This window comes from Oncorhynchus keta, chromosome 13 (genome assembly GCF_023373465.1).
Source record: "Oncorhynchus keta strain PuntledgeMale-10-30-2019 chromosome 13, Oket_V2, whole genome shotgun sequence".
Lineage (NCBI taxonomy): Eukaryota > Metazoa > Chordata > Actinopteri > Salmoniformes > Salmonidae > Oncorhynchus > Oncorhynchus keta.
Window position 1 is genome coordinate 6,052,865 of NC_068433.1, and position 15,000 is coordinate 6,067,864.

Below are 15,000 nucleotides of genomic sequence, written 5' to 3' on the forward strand. Positions count from 1 at the left end.
TGGGAACTCACTTCTTAATCCTTATCGATGCATATCAAAGCAGTATAGTGGATGTGTACGACTTTTCAATTATGTAGTGCAACAGAGAAATCGTGTACAAATTAGCCTACACAATCGCAAAGCTGGTGAAATATGTTCATATGCACGTCGTAGGGAAAGAGCAAGAGTATGCAGCTCTCAACTGTTTTTTTTTTTTAAATGTACCTTTATTTATCCAGGCAAGTCAGTTAAGAACAAATTCTTTTTTTCAATGACGGCCTAGGAACAGTGGGTTAACTGCCTGTTCAGGGGCAGAATGACAGATTTGTACTTTGTCAGCTCTGGGATTTGAACTTGCAACCTTCCGTTACTAGTCCAATGCTCTAACCACTAGGCTACCCTGCCGCCCACCCTGCCGGCATGGAGCAGCTCACAAAAGAATGCCATCGGTAGCAGGTAGGGTAGGAAATATGTTTCAGTTTATGATATCTACCAGTAAACGCTAACGAAGGCAACAATGGCTATGCAAAACAAGCATTGAAAAAGTTCGGTCCAAAGTCATGGTTAGTAGGCTATTTGTGATGCGCAATTCAGTCATCATGCGCTGTTTGCATCAGGGGCGTAGGCATGAGTGGGGCCTAGGTGGACCCAATATAAATCTGACAAATATATAGGAAAACTTCCACGCATTCTTCCTTCACTGGGCGGGCTGTTTGGGAACTTTTTGGCAACATCAGGGTATACCCACTTCTCCAGGGACCACTGCACATGGCCGATGGAAAGACAGCAGTCACACACAGCATGATATTAAACGATAAGCAGTCCACTCACTTTGGCATAATAAGCCCAGTCGGTCTCAAACATAAGAAAACAAAACGCACAACCATTAGGCTAATCATTTCCCCATCGACCATATTGAAACTATTATTTCCTGTTGCAAAAAAAAAAAAAAACATTTCATGTTAAGCACACAAAGTAACCGGTGACCTGAAGTTTAAATGTAACAGTGTTTCACACAAGTTATTTTTTCAAAGAGATGGCTAACAACAACAACAACAACAACAACAACAACAACAACAACAACAAGCTTTACTGCAATAAAAAGAACACAGTTCCATTCACCAGATGATCAATCATTTGAAACTTAACTGCTTGTTGAACGTTATTCTTGAAAAGGGAGAAGCGAACAAATTAGCAACAACATCCTCTTTGATAACATGTGCTGCAGATGCTGCAAACGAGCCGACAACAAAAGATAGCTTCTGGTCGCTATTGCGTAGTGATCTGGTGGCCTTTGAGAAGGTAGAAGTTTCCAGGATTTTTTTGTAAAAATTGTCCCACCCATTACAAGTTAAAATGTGATTGGTTTGATTCCACTGTCACTCCAAAATGTTGCCCTAAAACAGTTGAATGGCTGTTGCCTTCAATCTAGCTTCTGATGGCCTAGCCAATGGAGACCACCAAAGAAAAATCCTGATTGGATCTTTTTTTTTCTCTCTTCAGTGTTAATCAATAATAATATAATATATGCCATTTAGCAGACGCTTTTATCCAAAGCGACTTACATTCATGTGTGCATACATTCTACGTATGGGTGGTCCCAGGAATCGAACCCACTACCCTGGCGTTACAAGCGCCATGCTCTACCAACTGAGCTACAGAAGGACCATTAATCCATTAATTTCCAACAAAACCTGAAGATATTAAATCAGAGCATCATTGAAAAGAATAATATAATTATAATTACAATTATTATTTTATAAATCTTTAGCTTTTCTCTGAAGGTGTAGAAGGCCCTCATTGTTCTCCACTGTGTTTGGGTTACTAATAATGTATAGAGTGTCTCTATTTGCCTCGGTCTCGCCCCCTGTCTGGTCTCGTTCTTGACTCGGTCTCGCCCCCTGTCTGGTCTTGTTCTTGACTCAGTCTCTCCCCGTGTCTGGTCTTGTTCTTGACTCGGTCTCGCCCCCTGTCTGGTCTAGTTCTTGACTCAGTCTCTCCCCCTGTCTGGTCTAGTTCTTGACTCGGTCTCTCCCCCTGTCTGCTCTTGTTCTTGACTCGGTCTCGCCCCCTGTCTGGTCTAGTTCTTGACTCGGTCTCTCCCCCTGTCTGGTCTAGTTCTTGACTCGGTCTCTCCCCCTGTCTGGTCTTGTTCTTTACTCGGTCTCGCCCCCTGTCTGGTCTAGTTCTTGACTCAGTCTCTCCCCCTGTCTGGTCTAGTTCTTGACTCGGTCTCGCCCCCTGTCTGGTCTAGTTCTTGACTCAGTCTCTCCCCCTGTCTGGTCTAGTTCTTGACTCAGTCTCGCTCCCTGTCTGGTCTTGTTCTTGACTCAGTCTCACCCCCTGTCTGGTCTAGTTCTTGACTCAGTCTCACCCCCTGTCTGGTCTTGTTCTTGACTCAGTCTCGCCCCCTGTCTGGTCTTGTTCTTGACTCGGTCTCTCCCCCTGTCTGGTCTTGTTCTTTACTCGGTCTCGCCCCCTGTCTGGTCTAGTTCTTGACTCAGTCTCTCCCCCTGTCTGGTCTAGTTCTTGACTCGGTCTCGCCCCCTGTCTGGTCTAGTTCTTGACTCAGTCTCTCCCCCTGTCTGGTCTAGTTCTTGACTCAGTCTCGCTCCCTGTCTGGTCTTGTTCTTGACTCAGTCTCACCCCCTGTCTGGTCTAGTTCTTGACTCAGTCTCACCCCCTGTCTGGTCTTGTTCTTGACTCAGTCTCGCCCCCTGTCTGGTCTTGTTCTTGACTCGGTCTCTCCCCCTGTCTGGTCTTGTTCTTTACTCGGTCTCGCCCCCTGTCTGGTCTAGTTCTTGACCCAGTCTCTACCCCTGTCTGGTCTTGTTCTTGACCCAGTCTCTCCCCCTGTCTGGTCTAGTTCTTGACTCGGTCTCACCCCCTGTCTGGTCTAGTTCTTGACTCGGACTTGATCTGCTCCTGACTTGGTCGTGAATTGGTCTCGCTTTAGGTGGTCATGAACACAACACTGGTACACACACACACACACACACACACACACACACACACACACACACACACACACACACACACACACACACACACACACACACACACACACACACACACACACACACACACACACACACACACACATTTATAATTATTATGGTCTGGTCTCATGACGTATGGGTATTGTAATTGAAAAGGCTTCAGAAAATGCTAGGACACAACATACTGTACACATTCACAGGAATAACACACACTGTCAACTTTCACGGGGTAGGTAGTATTTAGTAGTATGTAAGTAGTAAGTTGTATGACAGTCTCATGGGAACTAAGGCTCATGAACAACAATGTATTTAGCCTTATACAACCTGTAAACAACCTGACCATGACAACATAAAATACCTCCTAATGTCCTCTTTGCGCCCAGATTCACCCGATGGGCACTCACTTCCGGGTAGAAGGCACTAAAATATATTTTCATTATTTTTTTTTCCACCCAGGTCATAGCCCAGTAAGCCAGTCTCTCAATTGATGTCATGCATTTTTTTTCTTAGATATAAAACATCAAAGGCAATGACTCAAACAGAATGAAGAATCATCTCTGGGGGGCGATGTGTTAAAGGTTCAATGCAGTCATTTTGAGCTCAATATCAAATCATTTCTGGGTAACAATTAAGTACCTGACTTACTGTACCTTTAATTGTTTTCAATTGAAATGGTAAAAATAAACAAAAAATAACTTTATTTGCAAAGAACAATTTCTTAAGCAATAATTTAGATAGAACCGTGGGGAGATAAAAACTGTAAACTAGTCGCTTTTGGCAGATAGGTTTGGAATTCCCTTTCTTATTGGTCTATTTAACTAATTTATGTCACCAAGCTGGGCAAAACTCCATCCCACCAAAACAGGCTGAAATTTAATTTGGTCTTTTCAAACAGCTCTTTGACCAAAATGGCTTTATTATACATTTCACAATTTCACAGTATTATTCCAATCTCATAGTGTGGAAATATAGATAAAACTCAGGGAAATAACATTTTTGACTCTACTGGGCCTTTAATACTGACTGATTGCTGGAGTGAGATGACACTGAGATACATGGCTTCTACTCTTTCTGTATTCAGGGTACCTACCATACATCCTGTATTCAGGGTACCTACCATACATCCTGTATTCAGGGTACCTACCATACTCTTCCTGTATTCAGGGTACCTGCCATACTCTTCCTGTATTCAGGGTACCTACCATACTTTACAGTCAACATGTTGAAGGTATCCCGTTATAACCTCTAGATAGTTGTACAGTCAACATGTTGAAGGTATCCAGTTATAACCTCTAGATAGTTGTACAGTCAACATGTTGAAGGTATCCAGTTATAACCTCTAGATAGTTTCACAGTCAATATGTTGAAGGTATCCAGTTATAACCTCTAGATAGTTGTACAGTCAACATGTTGAAGGTATCCCGTTATAACCTCTAGATAGTTTCACAGTCAACATGTTGAAGGTATCCAGTTATAACCTCTAGATAGTTGTACAGTCAACATGTTGAAGGTATCCAGGCATAACCTCTAGATAGTTGTACAGTCAACATGTTGAAGGTATCCAGGCATAACCTCTAGATAGTTGTACAGTCAACATGTTGAAGGTATCCAGTTATAACCTCTAGATAGTTTCACAGTCAACATGTTGAAGGTATCCAGTTATAACCTCTAGATAGTTGTACAGTCAACATGTTGAAGGTATCCAGGCATAACCTCTAGATAGTTGTACAGTCAACATGTTGAAGGTATCCCGTAATAACCTCTAGATAGTTGTACAGTCAACATGTTGAAGGTATCCCGTTATGACTGTAAGTCGCTTTGGATAAAAGCGTCTGCTAAATGGCATATATTATTATTATTATTATAACCTCTAGATAGTTGTACAGTCAACATGTTGAAGGTATCCAGTTATAACCTCTAGATAGTTGTACAGTCAACATGTTGAAGGTATCCAGTTATAACCTCTAGATAGTTGTACAGTCAACATGTTGAAGGTATCCCGTTATAACCTCTAGATAGTTGTACAGTCAACATGTTGAAGGTATCCAGTTATAACCTCTAGATAGTTGTACAGTCAACATGTTGAAGGTATCCCGTTATAACCTCTAGATAGTTGTACAGTCAACATGTTGAAGGTATCCAGGCATAACCTCTAGATAGTTGTACAGTCAACATGTTGAAGGTATCCCGTAATAACCTCTAGATAGTTGTACAGTCAACATGTTGAAGGTATCCCGTTATAACCTCTAGATAGTTGTACAGTCAACATGTTGAAGGTATCCCGTTATGACTGTAAGTCGCTTTGGATAAAAGCGTCTGCTAAATGGCATATATTATTATTATTATTATAACCTCTAGATAGTTGTACAGTCAACATGTTGAAGGTATCCAGTTATAACCTCTAGATAGTTGTACAGTCAACATGTTGAAGGTATCCAGTTATAACCTCTAGATAGTTGTACAGCCAACATGTTGAAGGTATCCCGTTATAACCTCTAGATAGTTGTACAGTCAACATGTTGAAGGTATCACGTTATAACCTCTAGATAGTGTCACAGTCAAAATGTTGAAGGTATCCAGGCATAACCTCTAGATAGTTGTACAGTCAACATGTTGAAGGTATCCAGGCATAACCTCTAGATAGTTGTACAGTCAACATGTTGAAGGTATCCAGTTATAACCTCTAGATAGTTGTACAGCCAACATGTTGAAGGTATCCCGTTATAACCTCTAGATAGTTGTACAGTCAACATGTTGAAGGTATCACGTTATAACCTCTAGATAGTGTCACAGTCAAAATGTTGAAGGTATCCAGGCATAACCTCTAGATAGTTGTACAGTCAACATGTTGAAGGTATCCCGTTACTTTCCCTGTGGTCAGTGGATCCCTTTGCACTGCTGATGATTATTTAGAATTCTATTTTTGTCGTGTTTACAACAATAGTTACAATGTAACACATTGCAGGGACAGGGCAGTGGGTTTAAAGGCTGTAGCAGAAATGACTCAACTCTAAACAGGACAGCTGCATCACTGCATGGAATAGTCAACAGTAACCGATCCGATTGTGGTACATGTTCATCTGTCGGTAGACAAGCACAACTCTGTTATACAAAGAAGCCACAAAACCACACTCCCTGCTAGTGTGTGTGTGTGTGTGTGTGTGTGTGTGTGTGTGTGTGTGTGTGTGTGTGTGTGTGTGTGTGTGTGTGTGTGTGTGTGTGTGTGTGTGTGTGTGTGTGTGTGTGTGTTCGGCGCCAGTCACAGTCACCAGACCCCCCCCCTCCCTCCATTCCCAAAGGCTCGGACAGGAAGAAACATGTTCCCGAGACCCCCAAAGGAAAAAGGGAGAGATGGGAAGGGGTGAAGCGCAGATAGGGGGGGGGGTTAAGACTTACTGTTGATTGGTGCTAGTTCTATTGTGCCGTTCCCCTTAACCCTGCTCCCAGCTCTAAAAACACACAGGCTGTTTTCAGAGGAGGGCGAGGACAAAGAAAAAAAAGGGACCGTAAAATAAGATTTTTCTTCCCTCTTTATCTGTCTATCTTTCTTTCCTTTTGGGGATTCTGATTCCTCGAGGGGGCAGCGAGGAAGGGAGTGGACAAGGGAGGGGTTTTAGGGGCGTAAGTGCCCTTCTATCAGACGGAGCTGAATTCATTTATACAGTCAGGCTGCCCCAGTGGATATTAAACCCTTGATCAAAGAACAACATCCCTGCATCCCGCTGCTGATTAGGATCCCAGTGAATTGTTGTTTTCTGATTAATTTGGTCTGTTTATTGGTCAGAGTCAATGGTTGTTTCCTGATTATTTGGGCTAATTTAGAGATCAGAGTCAATGGTTGTTTCCTGATTATTTGGGCTAATTTAGAGATCAGAGTCAATGGTTGTTTCCTGATTATTTGGGCTAATTTAGAGATCAGAGTCAATGGTTGTTTCATAATTATTCGGGCTGTTTATTGAAACTGCACTCATCTACTGTACAAAGACATGAACATATCTAAAGTAATTCCCGAAAGAGGATGACTTACAGGAAGTGGAGAGCTTGGGACTGTCTTCAGAAAGAGGATGACTTACAGGAAGTGGAGAGCTTGGGACTGTCTTCAGAAAGAGGATGACTTACAGGAAGTGGAGAGCTTGGGACTGTCTTCAAAAAGAGGATTCTGAGATAATTGGCTTTAAAGTTCCGAACCCTCATTGGTTTGAATGGTGTCAGCAATTTGAACTTAATGTTATTTGGAACTTAACAACATGAATTGAGGTATTTAGAGTACTATATAGCTAGAGAACATTGAACAGAACAAGGCAATGCCAATAACTACATTTTGAGCAAAAATCCAGAGATAACGTGACACAAGTCAGCCCCGAGCTCTCGGTATGTACGTGATTGCATACAAACATACGCATACGCACGCCTCTGCAGACACACACGCACACACACACTCTCACACACACACACACACACAAACACACACATTTCCCACTTTCCTCACTACCCCCAACACCCACCACACTAATCGCACACACGATGCCTCACCCTCACAAAACATTCCCAAAATCCCCACAATTGGCATCTAAGCGTGTAGAGGCATCCTGAGACAGAATCCCATAAGATCCCGTAGGCTTTGTCCCCGTTATAATACATAACGGCATCTATTTCCTGTGACGTTTGGGAAAAGGATAATGAAGTTAAGTTCAAAGGGCTTTGTTTATCCTTGCCCTTTTCAGCTGTGGCTTTTTCTGCAGCTGTGCCAACTCACGGTGGTAGACTAGTACTGACCTCGTGCCTTTCTCCAGCATCGCTATGCTAAATGAATTGGTCATAAATGTAGGTATGTGATATTTTAAGACAATAAGCATGTACATAAGATCAAGAGTGCACATCTTTTTAAATCAGTGCTTTCCAGTCAACTACTGTACATTAAAGGTTATACTTGTAACATTTCCACCTGCAATGTAGGGTGGCAGGTAGCCTAGTGGTTAGAGCGTTGAGCCAGTAACTAAAAAGTGTGTGAATCGAATCCTTGAGCTTTCAAGGTAAAAATCTGTTGTTCTGAACAAGGCAGTTAACCCACTGTTCCCTAGTTGGCTGTCTTTGTAAATAAGAATTTGTTCTAAACGGACTTGCCTTGTTAAATATGTAATAGCTCTAAATGTCCATAACATATAAGTAGTAATACAATAATAAAAAGTGTGACATGGCAAAGTAGCTTTCTTACCATGGCTAGTCAAACCTTCTATGTGCATCTTCCTGTTTTACAATTGGTTGTCATTCGCAAGGTTAACAATATTAGAACCAAATATTAGCAGCACAAAACTGCAAAAGTTATTTAGGGGATTATGATAAGCGAGGTAAGAAAACCTTGCCTCGCTACCTCGCTACTGTTATAGCCTCTCTACTTGTATAGCCTCGCTACTGTTATAGCCTCGCTACTTGTATAGCCTCGCTACTGTTATAGCCTCGCTACTTGTATAGCCTCGCTACTGTTATAGCCTCGCTACTTGTATAGCCTCGCTACCTCGCTACTTGTATAGCCTCGCTACTGTTATAGCCTCGCTACTTGTATAGCCTCGCTACTGTTATAGCCTCGCTACTTGTATAGCCTCGCTACTGTTATAGCCTCGCTACTTGTATAGCCTCGCTACCTCGCTACTGGTATAGCCTCGCTGCTTGTATAGCCTCGCTACTGGTATAGCCACGCTACTGTTATAGCCTCGCTACCTCGCTACCGTTATAGCCTTGCTACCTCGCTACTGGTATAGCCTCGCTACTGTTATAGGCTCGCTACCTTGCTACTGGTATAGCCTCGCTACTGGTATAGCCTCGCTACTGTTATAGCCTCGCAACTGGTATATCCTCGCTACCTCGCTACTGGTATAGCCTCACTACTGTTATAGCCTCGCTACCTCGCTACTGGTATAGCCTCGCTACTGTTATAGCCTCACTACTGTTATAGCCTTGCTACTGGTATAGCCTCGCTACTGTTATAGCTTCGCTACTGTTATAGCCTTGCTACCTCGCTACTGGTATAGCCTCGCTACTGGTATAGCCTCACTACTGTTATAGCCTCGCAACTGGTATAGCCTCGCTACTGTATATAGCCTTGCTACCTCGCTACTGGTATAGTCTTGCTACCTCGCTACTGTTATAGCCTCGCTACTGGTATAGCCTCGCTACCTCGCTACTGTTATAGCCTCGCTACTGGTATAGCCTTGCTACCTCGCTACTGTTATAGATGGTAATAGGTGCTCACGTTGCCCCTAGTGGACGTTATCGAAGACATCTCCCTACGAGATGGTAATAGGTGCTCACGTTTCCCCTAGTGGACAGTATTGAAGGCATCTCCCTACTAGATGGTAATAGGTCACGTTGCCCCTAGTGGACGTTATTGAAGACATCTCCCTACTAGATGGTAATAGTTGCTCACGTTGCCCCTAGTGGACGTTATCGAAGACATCTCCCTACTAGATGGTAATAGGTGCTCACGTTGCCCCTAGTGGACAGTATTGAAGGCATCTCCCTACTAGATGGTAATAGGTCACGTTGCCCCGAGTGGACGTTATTGAAGACATCTCCCTACTAGATGGTAATAGGTGCTCACGTTGCCCCTAGTGGACGTTATTGAAGACATCTCCCTACTAGATGGTAATAGGTCACGTTATTGAAGACATCTTCCTACTAGATGGTAATAGTGGACGTTATTGAAGACATCTTCCTACTAGATGGCAATAGGTGCTCCTACAGTATTGCATCTCCCTACTAGTGGACGTTATTGAAGACATCATCTCCCTACTAGATGGCAATAGCTGCTCACGTTGCCCCTAGTGGACAGTATTGAAGACATCTCCCTACTAGATGGGAATCGCTGCTCACGTTGCCCCAAGTGGACGTTATTGAAGACATCTCCCTACTAGATGGGAATCGCTGCTCACGTTGCCCCAAGTGGACGTTATTGAAGACATCTCCTACTAGATGGCAATAGCTGCTCACGTTGCCCCTAGTGGACAGTATTGAAGGCATCTCCCTACTAGATGGGAATCGCTGCTCACGTTGCCCCAAGTGGACGTTATTGAAGACATCTCCCTACTAGATGGTAATAGGTGCTCACGTTGCCCCAAGTGGACGTTATTGAAGACATCTCCCTACTAGATGGCAATAGCTGCTCACGTTGCCCCAAGTGGACGTTATTGAAGACATCTCCCTACTAGATGGCAATAGCTGCTCACGTTGCCCCTAGTGGACAGTATTGAAGGCATCTCCCTACTAGATGGGAATCGCTGCTCACTTTGCCCCTAGTGGACGTTATTGAAGACATCTCCCTACTAGATGGCAATAGCTGCTCACGTTGCCCCTAGTGGACAGTATTGAAGGCATCTCCCTACTAGATGGGAATCGCTGCTCACGTTGCCCCAAGTGGACGTTATTGAAGACATCTCCCTACTAGATGGGAATCGCTGCTCACGTTGCCCCAAGTGGACGTTATTGAAGACATCTCCCTACTAGATGGGAATCGCTGCTCACGTTGCCCCAAGTGGACGTTATTGAAGACATCTCCCTACTAGATGGCAATAGCTGCTCACGTTGCCCCTAGTGGACAGTATTGAAGGCATCTCCCTACTAGATGGGAATCGCTGCTCACGTTGCCCCTAGTGGACAGTATTGAAGGCATCTCCCTACTAGATGGGAATCGCTGCTCACTTTGCCCCTAGTGGACAGTATTGAAGGCATCTCCCTACTAGATGGGAATCGCTGCTCACGTTGCCCCAAGTGGACGTTATTGAAGACATCTCCCTACTAGATGGGAATCGCTGCTCACGTTGCCCCAAGTGGACGTTATTGAAGACATCTCCCTACTAGATGGGAATCGCTGCTCACGTTGCCCCTAGTGGACTGTATTGAATTGCAGGCACAAGACATCTCCCGAATAAAAACATTTAATACAGCAGTGGATTTGGTGTGACCCCTTGTGGACGGAGAGGCCCAATCATACTCTATCAATGCTGTGCAATTGTCCAAACAAAGGATGTGCTCTCTTAAGAGTTGCACAGTCATTACAGGCTTGTCGTCCACTTGTGGTCGTCCTAACATTTGCCACATGGTTGGCTTAAATTTACGGTCGGAGGGGTGGGTTTATGCGGTTGGCAACCAGAACGTGTAAGTTTCCATGGGAGACTGCATGTCTGGGTGGCATGTCTGGGTGGTAAACAGCTGATACGTGACACTGGACAGAGTGCTCCACGCAGGAAAGGCCTTCAGTCACAGCCGGTAACAAGGTTTATTAATCACCTGGCATCCTGCCCGTCACTGCGGCAGACATTTTGAAAACTCCTACCTTTAACTGCTCTGTGTGTAAGTTAAGTTTTGTTGTTTGATTTTAAAAAAATAAAAAAAAATTTTGAGCTTTTGGTTTAATGTGTTGAAACGTTTAGTTTTTTATTCTCCTCCTCCTCCTCCTTTGTCTGAAGTTATTTGTCAGCTGCCTTCATGTCAAAGCAATCTCAGTTTCTTTTTCTCCTGTCCACAAGCACATGGTTATGCGCACAGACAACCTAATACTGAACACAAATGCTTAGTGAACTGCAGGCAAAGGTAATCCAGATTTTCCATCTGACAAGACATCATGGGGGAGTGTTTGTGTGTGTGTTTGCACGGGTGTGTGCATACGTGTGTGTGTGTGTTTGTTGTGTGTGTGTGTGTGTGTGTGTGTGTGTGTGTGTGTGTGTGTGTGTGTGTGTGTGTGTGTGTGTGTGTGTGTGTGTGTGTGTGTGTGTGTGTGTGGTGTGCGTGTACTTGTGTGTGTGGAGCCTTGCTGCCTGCCCTGGGGGACTTATTGGCCAATAGCCCGATAAACCCAGTTCCTGTTGAACTTCTGACTAACTCCCACCAGAGAGGGACTGACCCCCAGCTGAGACCCCTTTAATGAGGAAGTTTATTCATCCCCCTTATAACACACTGTCACACATTCAGTCTCACTCTCATCCCAAAACAATACAAAGACATGTACCTACGTATAGTCCACACACACACACACACACACACACACACACACACACACACACACACATACACACAAACACACACACACACACACACACACACACACACACACACACACACACACACACACACACACACACAACACACACACACACACACACACACACACACACACACACACACACACACACACACACACACACACACATACACACAAACACACACACACACACGCGCGCGCGCGCACACACAGTATACAAAGGAGTGTGTTCTGTTCAGGATACATGTCAACAGCTGTGGTCATCACCTCCCCGTCCTACTAGCTGGTCTGGTATGTGAGAAACATGGCTACAGCCTACAGGCTTTTCAGTGGATTAAGGGACTTTGACTTCCCATTTTAATGTTACTGTAAAACAGATATCAGACTTTGGCTTCCTCTTTTAATGTTACTGTAAAACAGATATCAGACTTTGACTTCCTCTTTTAATGTTACTGTAAAACAGATATCAGACTTTGGCTTCCTCTTTTAATGTTACTGTAAAACAGATGTCAGACTTTGACTTCCTCTTTTAATGTTACTGTAAAACAGATATCAGACTTTGGCTTCCTCTTTTAATGTTACTGTAAAACAGATATCAGACTTTGGCTTCCTCTTTTAATGTTACTGTAAAACAGATATCAGACTTTGGCTTCCTCTTTTAATGTTACTGTAAAACAGATATCAGACTTTGGCTTCCTCTTTTAATGTTACTGTAAAACAGATATCAGACTTTGGCTTCCTCTTTTAATGTTACTGTAAAACAGATGTCAGACTTTGGCTTCCTCTTTTAATGTTACTGTAAAACAGATGTCAGACTGACTTCCTCTTTTAATGTTACTGTAAAACAGATATCAGACTTTGACTTCCTCTTTTAATGTTACTGTAAAACAGATGTCAGACTTTGGCTTCCTCTTTTAATGTTACTGTAAAACAGATATCAGACTTTGACTTCCTCTTTTAATGTTACTGTAAAACAGATGTCAGACTTTGGCTTCCTCTTTTAATGTTACTGTAAAACAGGTATTAGACTTACAAGCACGGTAGATTATTCAGAGGTGGAATAGGGGTGTAATGCATGGATATGCAGTATTCCCATTCCAATGTACGCCCATCCCTAATGAATAAGGATAATTTCCTGACAAGATGACGAGAGTCGCACCTATTTCTCTACTGGTGTTCTTGTGATTTTTGGCTGCACCTTGTCTCATTGTTAGTTGAAATACTGTCGAAAGCATTCCTCGAAAATTGCCCAACATATTGCCTGAAGCAGGTGCTATACATTTGAAGTAATACCGTAAATTATTTTTATAGTGCTTTTCTGAAACTCAAACACTCAAAGAATGTGTTCATTTTGAGTAGTAGATTCTTTTCCAGTCCATTTAGGACCAGTAGATTCTCTTCCAGTCCATTTAGGACCAGTAGATTCTCTTCCAGTCCATTTAGGACCAGTAGATTCTCTTCCAGTCCATTTAGGACCAGTAGATTCTCTTCCAGTCCATTTAGGACCAGTAGATTCTCTTCCAGTCCATTTAGGGCCAGTAGATTCTCTTCCAGTCCATTTAGGACCAGTAGATTCTCTTCCAGTCCATTTAGGACCAGTAGATTCTCTTCCAGTCCATTTAGGACCAGTAGATACTCTTCCAGTCCATTTAGGACCAGTAGATTCTCTTCCAGTCCATTTAGGGCCAGTATATTCTCTTCCAGTCCATTTAGGACCAGTAGATTCTCTTCCAGTCCATTTAGGACCAGTAGATTCTCTTCCAGTCCATTTAGGACCAGTAGATTCTCTTCCAGTCCATTTAGGACCAGTAGATTCTCTTCCAGTCCATTTAGGACCAGTAGATACTCTTCCAGTCCATTTAGGACCAGTAGATTCTCTTCCAGTCCATTTAGGGCCAGTAGATTCTCTTCCAGTCCATTTAGGACCAGTAGATTCTCTTCCAGTCCATTTAGGACCAATAGATTCTCTTCCAGTCCATTTAGGGCCAGTAGATTCTCTTCCAGTCCATTTAGGGCCAGTAGATTCTCTTCCAGTCCATTTAGGGCCAGTAGATTCTCTTCCAGTCCATTTAGGGCCAATATATTCTCTTCCAGTCCATTTAGGGCCAATAGATTCTCTTCCAGTCCATTTAGGGCCAGTAGATACTCTTCCAGTCCATTTAGGACCAGTAGATACTCTTCCAGTCCATTTAGGACCAGTAGATTCTCTTCCAGTCCATTTAGGGCCAGTAGATTCTCTTCCAGTCCATTTAGGACCAGTAGATTCTCTTCCAGTCCATTTAGGACCAGTAGATTCTCTTCCAGTCCATTTAGGACCAGTAGATTATCTTCCAGTCCATTTAGGACCAGTAGATACTCTTCCAGTCCATTTAGGACCAGTAGATTCTCTTCCAGTCCATTTAGGGCCAGTAGATTCTCTTCCAGTCCATTTAGGACCAGTATATTCTCTTCCAGTCCATTTAGGGCCAATAGATTCTCTTCCAGTCCATTTAGGGCCAGTAGATTATCTTCCAGTCCATTTAGGGCCAGTAGATTCTCTTCCAGTCCATTTAGGACCAGTAGATTCTCTTCCAGTCCATTTAGGACCAGTAGATTCTCTTCCAGTCCATTTAGGACCAGTAGATTCTATTCCAGTCCATTTAGGACCAGTAGATTCTCTTCCAGTCCATTTAGGACCAGTAGATACTCTTCCAGTCCATTTAGGGCCAGTAGATTCTCTTCCAGTCCATTTAGGACCAGTAGATTCTCTTCCAGTCCATTTAGGGCCAATAGATTCTCTTCCAGTCCATTTAGGGCCAGTAGATTCTCTTCCAGTCCATTTAGGGCCAGTAGATTCTCTTCCAGTCCATTTAGGACCAGTAGATTCTCTTCCAGTCCATTTAGGGCCAATAGATTCTCTTCCAGTCCATTTAGGGCCAGTAGATTCTCTTCCAGTCCATTTAGGGCCAGTAGATACTCTTCCAGTCCATTTAGGACCAGTAGATACTC

At 43.3% G+C, this 15,000-nt stretch overlaps 1 protein-coding gene and 1 long non-coding RNA gene across 3 annotated transcripts in view; both read left to right on the forward strand.

Moving 5' to 3' along the window:
• Positions 1–15,000, forward strand: part of LOC118371764 (RNA-binding protein with multiple splicing-like) — a 75,835-nt gene that overhangs the window by 53,734 nt on the left and 7,101 nt on the right. The gene's annotated exons all lie outside the window — the stretch shown is intronic.
• On the forward strand, positions 9,096–10,267 carry LOC127906666 (uncharacterized). Its single transcript, XR_008062320.1, has 3 exons — positions 9,096–9,338; positions 9,395–9,568; positions 10,076–10,267. It is a non-coding gene; the product is annotated as an uncharacterized LOC127906666 (long non-coding RNA).